This window comes from Amblyraja radiata, unplaced genomic scaffold (assembly GCF_010909765.2).
Source record: "Amblyraja radiata isolate CabotCenter1 unplaced genomic scaffold, sAmbRad1.1.pri scaffold_503_ctg1, whole genome shotgun sequence".
Taxonomy (NCBI): Eukaryota; Metazoa; Chordata; class Chondrichthyes; order Rajiformes; family Rajidae; genus Amblyraja; species Amblyraja radiata.
In genome coordinates this window covers 99,953-110,644 of record NW_022630575.1, presented here as the reverse complement: position 1 = coordinate 110,644, position 10,692 = coordinate 99,953, and the positions used below count along the sequence as shown (strand labels likewise).

The 10,692-nt window shown below is 48.4% G+C and overlaps 1 long non-coding RNA gene across 1 annotated transcript; it reads right to left on the bottom strand.

Moving 5' to 3' along the window:
• Positions 1-1,544: 1,544 nt before the first annotated feature.
• LOC116970068 lies at positions 1,545-10,326 on the bottom strand. The gene is made up of 3 exons (XR_004410996.1): positions 10,316-10,326; positions 9,694-9,698; positions 1,545-1,723 (listed from the first exon to the last, which is right to left on the bottom strand). It is a non-coding gene; the product is annotated as an uncharacterized LOC116970068 (long non-coding RNA).
• Between the last annotated feature and the right edge of the window lie 366 nt (positions 10,327-10,692).

The window sequence follows — 10,692 nt, the reverse complement described above, 5'->3', positions numbered from 1 at the left end:
TTCTGAAACAAATATAAAATAATCTTACTTGGATGACCTGAAAGTAAAGCATATAATTAGTTAGTTACCCAATTGTAGCTAATTCCAAACTTCAATTACTAGATCTAAACATCTATCCATTTCTTAATAAATGATTAACATTTTTAAATAGCCTAAGTGTCCAAATAATATTCATAAATAATTCACAATAAAACATGATTTTTAAATCTCATTTACATTAATTTATAGGCCAAATGGAAAGAATTTAGGGTTCAATTGTTGTAAATTAAATGGCATTTAAATCAGCTTTCGAGTTGTTTTCGTGTGGAACGCGCTGGTTTAGAACGTTCACATTGCTATAGATTTGTGCCCCAAATGCCCAGAAAAATACTGTGGGATATAATGAGGCCCCAAATTAGCTACTCGCAACATTAAACATTGTATAAAGGGATCTTAAGAAGCCCTTTTTAAAGTAAAAATAAATAGCCTACCTTCCATGGTCCCCTGTATGAGATCCGGCCCGTTGCTGGCGGTCGCGGGTTTGGAGGTTAATTTTTAACCTACTATAACAATTAAATAAACCCCTTAAAACTAAAAATAGCTCGAGTGACAGAATCTTCCAGCGATTTTTTGTTAATAATTAACTCGGCTGAAAAACCTCGATTTGAACAGCCTAGGGAAAATCGCGTTTTAAACCCGGCCCCCCTCTAAACGGCGCCAAAATCGCGCACACGGGCTGGGACAGATTTTCAGCGACGCTTCAGGTACGTTTTGCAACATACCTACACTATGATTTATGGAATTCACTTGTCCTTTATTTATGGCACTGTGGCACAGCAGGTAGAGCTGCTGCCTCACAGCGCCAGATCCCGATTTTGGGCGCTGCCTGTGTGGAGTTTGCACGTTCTCCCTGTGACCGTGTGAGTTTCAACAGACAATAGCTGCAGGATAGGCCATTCGGCCCGTCGAGCCAGCCGCCTCTGGGTGCTCAGTTTCCTCCCACATGACAAAGAAGTGCAGGTATGTAGGTTACTTGGCCTCCGTAAAACAAAGTGCCCTCATTATGTAGGAAGGGGATGAGAACGTTGAATATCAGAGAACTAGTGCACATGGCTGATCGATGGTTGGTATTGGCTAGGTTTAATGAAGGGCCTGTTTCCATGCTGTAATTCCGAACTCATCTAATTTACCCTTTCACGCACCTCATCAACCGACAATAGATGCAGGAGTAGAGGCCATTCTGCCCTTCGAGCCAGCACCGCCATTCAAGGTGATCATGGCTGATCATCCACAATCAGTACCCCGTTACTGCCTTCTCCCCATATCCCCGGACTCCGCTATCTTTAAGAGCCCTATCTAGCCCTATTCTACCGCTGCACCACAGAGAGCATATTAACGTATGGCATATCTGTGTGGTGTCTCAGCTGCACGGAGGCGGAGAGGAGAGCTCTTCAGCGCGTCGTCCACAGAATGCAGAGGATCATTGGGACAGAGCTACCAGCCTTGGAGGGCATCTACCACACACGGTGCCTCAGGAAGGCCGTCAGCATCCATAAGGACTCATCACCCCCCTGTAACCGACTGTTTGAACTACTTCCCTCCGGCAGACGTTACAAGGCCTTCTACGTTCGAACCTCCAGACACAGAAACAGCTTTATTCCAAGAGCTATAGCGGCTCTGAACCGGTCATGCTGAGTGCCCCCACACCCCTGGACTTTCTCCCTCGGATGGTCACGTCACACAGCTTATTTATTTATTTTACTTTTCTTTTACATCGGTTGGAGCTGCATACTAAATCTTGTTGCACTGACGTGCAATGACAATAACATATATTATTATTATTATTATTATTATTATTATTATTATTATTATTATTATTATTATTATTATTATTATTAGCTCTCTCTTGAAAATATCCAGAGATCCAACCTCCACCGCTCACTGAGGCAGATAATTCCACAGACTCACCACTCTCTGTGTGAATAAGTGTTTCCTTGTCTCCGTTCTAAATGGCTTGGAGGTTGAGGGGAGAGTTGATAAAGTTTATCAAAATGATGAATGGTGTAAATCCGGTAGATAATCAGAATATTTTTCCCCCCATGGTGGGCATGTCAGAGATTAGAGGGCATAGCTTTAAGATGTAATGGGGGGGAGTTTAACAGAGAGGTGCGAGGCACGATGTTTTTACACAGAGCACGGTGGGTGCCTGAAAAGCATTGCCAGGGTGGTGGTGAAGACAGGTACGATAGTGGCATTGAAGAGGCTTTTAGAGAGGCGCTGACAAACATCGTGGAGTCCTGCGACTCTGCCCGGCTCGGCCTGCGGACTCGGGAGCAGCGGACTGCGGGAGGCGGCTGATCGGGAGGTCCGGGCCGCTGAGGAGGCATGTCCCCTAGTTTGAATCTTCCCTACTTTCAGCGGGAAAAGCTTATCCACGTCAACTCTGTCTATCCCTCTCATCATTTTAAAGACCTCTATTAAGTCCCCTCTTAACCTTCTGCGCTCCAAAGAATAAAGTCCTATGGAGTGTTGATGAGAAAGACACTACTAGGGACGATTTACACATACACCAAGACAATCCTGTATGTCTTTGGATTGTGGAAGGAAACGTAAGATCTCGGAGAAAACCCACCCAGGTCACGGGGAGAACATACATACTTCATACAGACAGCGCCCGTAGTCGGGATGGAACCCGGGTCTCCTGTGCTGTAAGTGCTGTAAAGGCAGCAACTCTACTGCTGCGCCACCGTGCCACTGCCTGTTTGTAAGCTACCCAACCAAAATATGAAGTGTTGTTCATCCAATTTGTGTGTGACCTCCCTCTAGCAATGGAGGAGGCCCAGGACAGAAAGGTCAGTATAGGATTGAGAAGCGGAGTTGAAACCATTAGCAACTGAGAGCTGATCAATGCTTTGGTGAATAACTCACTTTCCTACCTATTAAAACCTGCCCCATATCTCTGTGGCTCAAAACGGGTGTGTGATGAATCATTCTCCACTTGCCTGGTTGAGTGTAGCTTCAACAATACTCAGTAGCTCAGTACTACACAGGACATAGCAATCCGCTTGATAGGCACTGCATCCACCAACATTCACTCACTCCACCTATGAACCCGTCCATAGGGGGCAGCGGGGAGAGGGGATGTGGGGCCCGGGGCAGCGGGGAGAGGGGTGTGGGGCCCGGGGCAGCGGGGAGAGGGGGTGTGGGGCCCGGGGCAGCGGGGAGAGGGGGTGTGGGGCCCGGGGCAGCGGGGAGAGGGGGTGTGGGGCCCGGGGCAGCGGGGAGAGGGGGTGTGGGGCCCGGGGCAGCGGGGAGAGGCGGTGTGGGGCCCGGGGCAGCGGGGAGAGGGGGTGTGGGGCCCGGGGCAGCGGGAAGAGGCGGTGTGGGGCCTGGGGCAGCAGGGAGAGGGGGTGTGGGACAGCGGGGAGAGGGGGTGTGGGGCCTGGGGCAGCAGGGAGAGGGGGTGTGGGTCCCGGGGCAGCGGGGAGAGGTGGTGTGGGGCCCGGGGCAGCGGGGAGAGGGGGTGTGGGGCCCGGGGCAGCGGGGAGAGGCGGTGTGGGGCCTGGGGCAGCAGGGAGAGGGGGTGTGGGACAGCGGGGAGAGGGGGTGTGGGGCCTGGGGCAGCAGGGAGAGGGGGTGTGGGCCCGAGGCAGCCGGGAGAGGGGGTGTGGGGCCTGGGGCGGCGGGGAGAGGGGGTGTGGGGCCCGGGGCAGTGGGAAGAGGGGGTGTTGGGCCCGGGGCAGCGGGGAGAGGGGGTGTGGGGCCCGGGGCAGCGGGGAGAGGGGGTGTGGGGCCCGGGGCAGCGGGGAGAGGGGGTGTGGGGCCCGGGGCAGTGGGGAGAGGGGGTGTGGGGCCCGGGGCAGTGGGGAGAGGGGGTGTGGGGCCCGGGGCAGCGGGGAGAGGGGGTGTGGGGCCCGGGGCAGCGGGGAGAGGGGGTGTGGGGCCTGGGGCAGCGGGGAGAGGGGGTGTGGGGCCTGGGGCAGCGGGGAGAGGGGGTGTGGGGCCCGGGGCCCGGGGAGAGGGGGTGTGGGGACTGGAGCAGAGGGGATAGGGGGTGTGGGGCCCTGGGCAGTGGGGAGAGGGGGTGTGGGGCCCGGGGCAGCGGGGAGAGGGGGTGTGGGGCAGTGGGGAGAGGGGGTGTGGTGCCCGGGGCAGCGGGGAGAGGGGTGTGGGGCAGTGGGGAGAGGGGGTGTGGGGCCCGGGGCAGTGGGGAGAGGGGGTGTGGAGCCCGGTGCAGCGGGGAGAGGTGGTGTGGGGCCCGGGGCAGCGGGGAGAGGGGGTGTGGGGCCCGGGGCAGCGGGGAGAGGGGGTGTGGGGCCCGGGGCAGTGGAGAGAGGGGGTGTGGAGCCCGGTGCAGCGGGGAGAGGGGGTGTTGGGCCCGGGGCAGCGGGGAGAAGGGGTGTGGGGCCCGGGGTAGCGGGGAGAGGGCGTGTGTGGCCCGGGGCAGCGGGGAGAGGGGGTGTGGGTACCCGGGGCAGCGGGGAGAGGGGGTGTGGGGCCCGGGGCAGCGGGGAGAGGGACATGGGGGGGGGGTGACATTGTAGTGTGGGGGGAGGCGAGGGAGTGGGATAGGGCCTAGTGTGTGTGTGAAGTTGCGGGGAGGTTTACAATGTTTATTATTTAATGTCCCTTGTCTAGTCTGAAATAAAGTTCATCATTAGAAAAATAATTGTGTGTTATATGATTCTATACATTTATATCACATTCATGTATGTGTGTTTATAAACATTTTATTCTTTAACAATAATGAACAGAAGTATGAACTGACAGAATGATGAATCTAACCCTATACCACACACACAAACTGTTGCCCCGCCACATTGATTACACTGCGAGTCGGATCGGGTCAGGTATGCTCCGGATACTAAAATGGGCGGAGATAAATGACCAGGATCCCCTCCGTAGCGTACTACACGTCAGCCCATTGCATTACGCAGGAGTAAGCTATCTTGCTATAGGATCTTTGCCTTAGACAGCACAGGACCGCACAATGATGCAGCGGTAATGTTGCTGCCTTACAGCCCCAGAGACCCAGGTTCGAGCCTGACTACGGGTGCTGTCTGAATGGAGCTTGTACGTTCTCCCTGTGACATCGTTGATTTTCTCCGGGTGCTCCAGTTTCCTCCCACACTCCAAAGACGTACAGGTTTACAGGTTAATTGGTTTCGGTAAATTGTAGAAACAAATTGTTCCTAGTGTGTGTAGGTAACGTTACGGGATGATCGCTGGTCAGCGCAGACTCGGTAGACAAAGGTATCTCCAAAATCCAAAGTCTAAATTAACCTTTTGGGAATCCAGCATCAGCTTTACACCCTCTGTGATGCTAGATTAAACTGGGTCACTGAGTCAAAATGCTGGAACTCCCTCCGAACAGCACTGAGAGAATATCCACACCCGAAGAACTGCAGCAGATTTAAAAGGAAGCTAACCGCCACCTTTCCAAGCAAAACAAGGACAATACATTTCTGGCTCTGTCTGCAAAGCCCACATCCCTTGAATGAATATTAAAACTGGTGACATTATTGCTAGGGTGTTGCTTCATTCATTAGTAATAGTAGTCCCTCATTCATTATTTACCAAGATAAATTTCTTGCTAAAGATATACACAAAGTGCTGGAGTAACTCAGCAGATGAATTTACAAAATTCTTAAGGGGTTGGACAGGCTAGATAGAAACATAGAAACATAGAAATTAGGTGCAGGAGTAGGCCATTCGGCCCTTCGGGCCTGCACCGCCATTCAATATGATCATGGCTCAGTATCCCGTACCTGCCTTCTCTCCATACCCTCTGATCTCCTTAGCCACAAGGGCCACATCTAACTCCCTCTGAAATATAGCCAATGAACTGGCCTCGACTACCCTCTGTGGCAGGGAGTTCCAGAGATTCACCACTCTCTGTGTGAAAAAAGTTCTTCTCATCTCGGTTTTAAAGGATTTCCCCCTTATCCTTAAGGTGTGACCCCTTGTCCTGGACTTCCCCAACGTCGGGAGCAATCTTCCTGCATCTAGCCTGTCCAACCCCTTAAGAATGTTGTAAGTTTCTATAAGATCCCCTCTCAATCTCCTAAATTCTAGAGAGTATAAACCAAGTCTATCCAGTCTTTCTTCATAAGACAGTCCTGACATCCCAGGAATCAGTCTGGTGAACCTTCTCTGCACTCCCTCTATGGCAATAATGTCCTTCCTCAGATTTGGAGACCAAAACTGTACGCAATACTCCAGGTGTGGTCTCACCAAGACCCTGTACAACTGCAGTAGAACCTCCCTGCTCCTATACTCAAATCCTTTTGCTGTGATACATACCATTCGCTTTCTTCACTGCCTGCTGCACCTGCATGCCCACTTTCAATGACTGGTGTACCATGACACCCAGGTCTCGCTGCATCTCCCCTTTTCCTAGTCGGCCACCATTTAGATAATGGTCTGCTTTCCTGTTTTTGCCACCAAAATGGATAACCTCACATATATCCACATTATACTGCATCTGCCAAACATTAGCCCACTCACCCAGCCTATCCAAGTCACCTTGCAGTCTCCTAGCATCCTCCTCACAGCTAACACTGCCCCCCAGCTTAGTGACATCCGCAAACTTGGAGATATTGCCTTCAATTCCCTCATCCAGATCATTAATATATATTGTAAACAGCTGGGGTCCCAGCCCTGAGCCTTGCGGTACCCCACTAGTCACTGCCTGCCATTGTGAAAATGATCCGTTTACTCCTACTCTTTGCTTCCTGTTTGCCAACCAGTTCTCTATCCACATCAATACTGAACCCCCAATGCCGTGTGCTTTAAGTTTGTAAACTAATCTCTTATGTGGGACCTTGTCGAAAGCCTTCTGGAAGTCCAGATACACCACATCCACTGGTTCTCCCCTATCCACGCTACTAGTTACATCCTCGAAAAATTCTATAAGATTCGTCAGACATGATTTACCTTTTGTAAATCCATGCTGACTTTGTCCAATGATTTCACCACTTTCCAAATGTGCTGCTATCCCATCTTTAATAAGTGACTCTAGCAGTTTCCCCACTACCGATGTTAGACTAACTGTTCTGTAATTCCCCGTTTTCTCTATCCCTCCCTTCTTAAAAAGTGGGGTTACGTTTGCTACCGGCCAATCCTCAGGAACTACTCCAGAATCTAAAGAGTTTTGAAAGATTATTACTAATGCATCCACTATTTCTGGAGCTACTTCCTTAAGTACTCTGGGATGCAGCCTATCTGGCCCTGGGGATTTATCGGCCTTTAATCCATTTAATTTACCCAACACCACTTCCCGGCTAACCTGGATTTCACTCAATTCCTCCAACTCCTTTGACCCGCGGTCCCCTGCTATTTCCGGCAGATTATTTATGTCTTCCTTAGTGAAGACGGAACCAAAGTAGTTATTCAATTGGTCCGCCATATCCTTGTTCCCCATGATCAACTCACCTGTTTCTGACTGCAAGGGACCTACATTTGTTTTAACTAATCTCTTTCTTTTCACATATCTATAAAAACTTTTGCAGTCAGTTTTTATGTTCCCTGCCAGTTTTCTTTCATAATCTATTTTTCCTTTCCTAATTAAGCCCTTTGTCCTCCTCTGCTGGTCTCTGAATTTCTCCCAGTCCTCCGGTATGCTGCTTTTTCTGGCTAATTTGTACGCATCATCCTTCGCTTTGATACTATCCCTGATTTGCCTTGTTATCCACGGATGCACTACCTTCCCTGATTTATTCTTTTGCCAAACTGGGATGAACAATTTTTGTAGTTCATCCATGCAGTCTTTAAATGTCTTCCATTGCATATCCACCGTCAACCCTTTTAGAATTAATTGCCAGTCAATCTTGGCCAATTCACGTCTCATACCCTCAAAGTTACCTTTCTTTAAGTTCAGAACCATTGTTTCTGAATTAACAATGTCACTCTCCATCCTAATGAAGAACTCAACCATATTATGGTCACTCTTGCCCAAGGGGGCACGTACAACAAGACTGCTAACTAACCCTTCCTCATTACTCAATACCCAGTCTAAAATAGCCTGCTCTCTCGTTGGTTCCTCTACATGTTGATTTAGATAACTATCCCGCATACATTCCAAAAAATCCTCTTCCTCAGCACCCCTGCCAATTTGATTAACCCAATCTATATGTAGATTGAAGTCACCCATTATAACGGTTTTGCCTTTGTCGCACGCATTTCTAATTTCCTGTTTGATACCATCTCCAACTTCACTACTACTGTTAGGTGGCCTGTACACAACACCCACCAGCGTGTTCTGTCCCTTAGTGTTTCGCAGCTCTACCCATACCGATTCCACATCCTGCAAACTAATGTCCTTCCTTTCCATTGCGTTAATATCCTCTCTAATCAGCAACGCTACCCCACCTCCTTTCCCTTTCTCTCTATCCCTCCTGAATATTGAATATCCCTGGATGTTCAGCTCCCAGCCTTGGTCACCCTGGAGCCATGTCTCCATGATCCCAAATATATCATAGTCATTAATAGCTATCTGCACATTCAACTCATCCACCTTATTACGAATGCTCCTTGCATTGAGACACAAAGCCTTCAGGCTTGTTTTTACAACACTTTTTCCCCTTATACAATTTTGTTGAAAAGTGGCCCTTTTAGATTTTTGCCCTGGATTTTCCGGCCTGCCACTTTTACTTTTCACCTTGCTACCTATTGCTTCTACCCTCATTTTACACCCCTCTGTCTCTACGCTCACACATTTAAGAAACCCTTTCCCTTTAACTCCATCCTCCACTAGCCCATTTGACATTAATTAGACATTAGATGCAGGAAGATTGTTCCCGATGTTGGAGAAGTCCAGAACAAGGGGTCACAGTTTAAGGATAAGGGGGAAATCTTTTAGAACATTTTTCACACAGAGAGTGATGAATCTCTGGAATTCTCTACCACATAAGGTAGTTGAGGCCACCGTTCATTGGCTATAATTAAGAGGGAGTTAGATGTGGCCCTTGTGGCTAAAGGGATCAGGGGGTATGGAGAGAAGGCAGGTACAAAATACTGAGTTGAATGATCAGCCATGATCATATTAAATTGCGGTGCAGGCTCGAAGGGTCGAATGGCCTACTCCTGCACCTATTTTCTATGTTTCTATTTCTATGTTTCTATGTAAATAAAATGGATAGGTGACGTTTCCGGTTGGGACACTTCTTCAGACTTATTGTAGGGCGGTGGAACTGGAATTTAGAAAAGACCAGGACAAATAACGGCCAGCAACAACTAACATCAGGCAGGGTGGTTCCCTGATAGGCTGATTGTTGGCTCGGGATTTCCAAAAAGTCAACGGTTGGCCATGTCATCTGTTGTCGGTTCTGATTTGTCCTGGTCTTTTCTTGCTTCCAATTCCTGAAAAGGTATAGCTAACGCTTTGGGTCGAGACCCTTCTTCAGACTGGTCAGTGTGGGAATGGGAAGGAAAACTGCTGAAGGACTGAGGCAGCATCCGTGGAGGCAGGAGGATGGTTGTCGTTTGAGATGGAGACCCTGGGAGTGTAGAGGGGAGATTGCCAGCATAAAGACATGACAGAGAGGGGTAAAGAGGGGCTAGCAGATGACAGATGTATCCAGGTAAAGATGGAGATGATAGAGCTGTCACATCATCTAACGTGGAAACGGGCCCTTTGGCCCAACTTGTCCATGCTAGCCAAGATGCTCTAGCGAAGTTTTTGATTGAACGGATTGAAATGTACAACATAGCAACAGACACTTAGGCCCACCAAGTCCATACCAGATATCGATCACTCATTCGCACTAGTGCTATGTTATCCCAATTAGCCAATTAACCTACACACCTGCACATCTATAGGATGTTGAAGGAAACCGTACATAGTCACAGGGAGAATGTGCAAACTCCATACAAAGATCACATTTGCCCGCCCTTGGCCCATACCCCCTCTACACCTTTCCTATGCATGTATCTATCTAACTGCCTTTTAAAATGGGCCAAATAATGGTCCAAATAAGAGAGGCAGGGGGGTGGAGTAGATAGAAATTACCATCCAAATCTATTTCCAATGCGTAGGAAGGAACTGCAGATGCTGGTTTAAACCGAAGTTAGGCACAAAAAGCTGCAGTAACTCAGTGGGTCAGGCAGCATCTCTGGAGAAAAAGAATGCGTGACGTTTCGGGTCGTGACCCATCTTCAGACTCTTTTCCAAGGTTTTCTGCAAACAGCTGGGTTTCAGTTTGCAGGATTTTACAAGATATCTTAAACATTTTATTCCATGTCACATTTTTAAATATTGTAAAATGATGAACTGGAGAGGTATGAAGAATTAACTTGGGAATATTTAGAGCATCAATATTGTGATGAAAGAGACAACTTTGTACTTTAAATTACAATAAAATTCTGTCTTCTTACAAGTATGCATTAGCATTAGTGTTATTTTTAATTGAACTATTAAATCTTAAAATTATCATGAGTTTAGAATATGTATTGAGGAGAGATTTAATCATCAGCATTTAGTCAAAATCACCAATAAAACATTCATAAACTAAATACATTAGGAAGATTGATTCTTATTTTCAGCAGCATTTTCTGTTATGCTGTAAAATAATGATATTATATTGTGTCCGATGAAAGTGAAAAATTGCTTGTAAGTTAGACAGATGCTCCCTATTATCATTCAGAATAGTAAGATTAAACGCAGCTTACCCGTTTGAAGTTTGATCTTTATTTTATGAGGAGTTACGTTGGTGA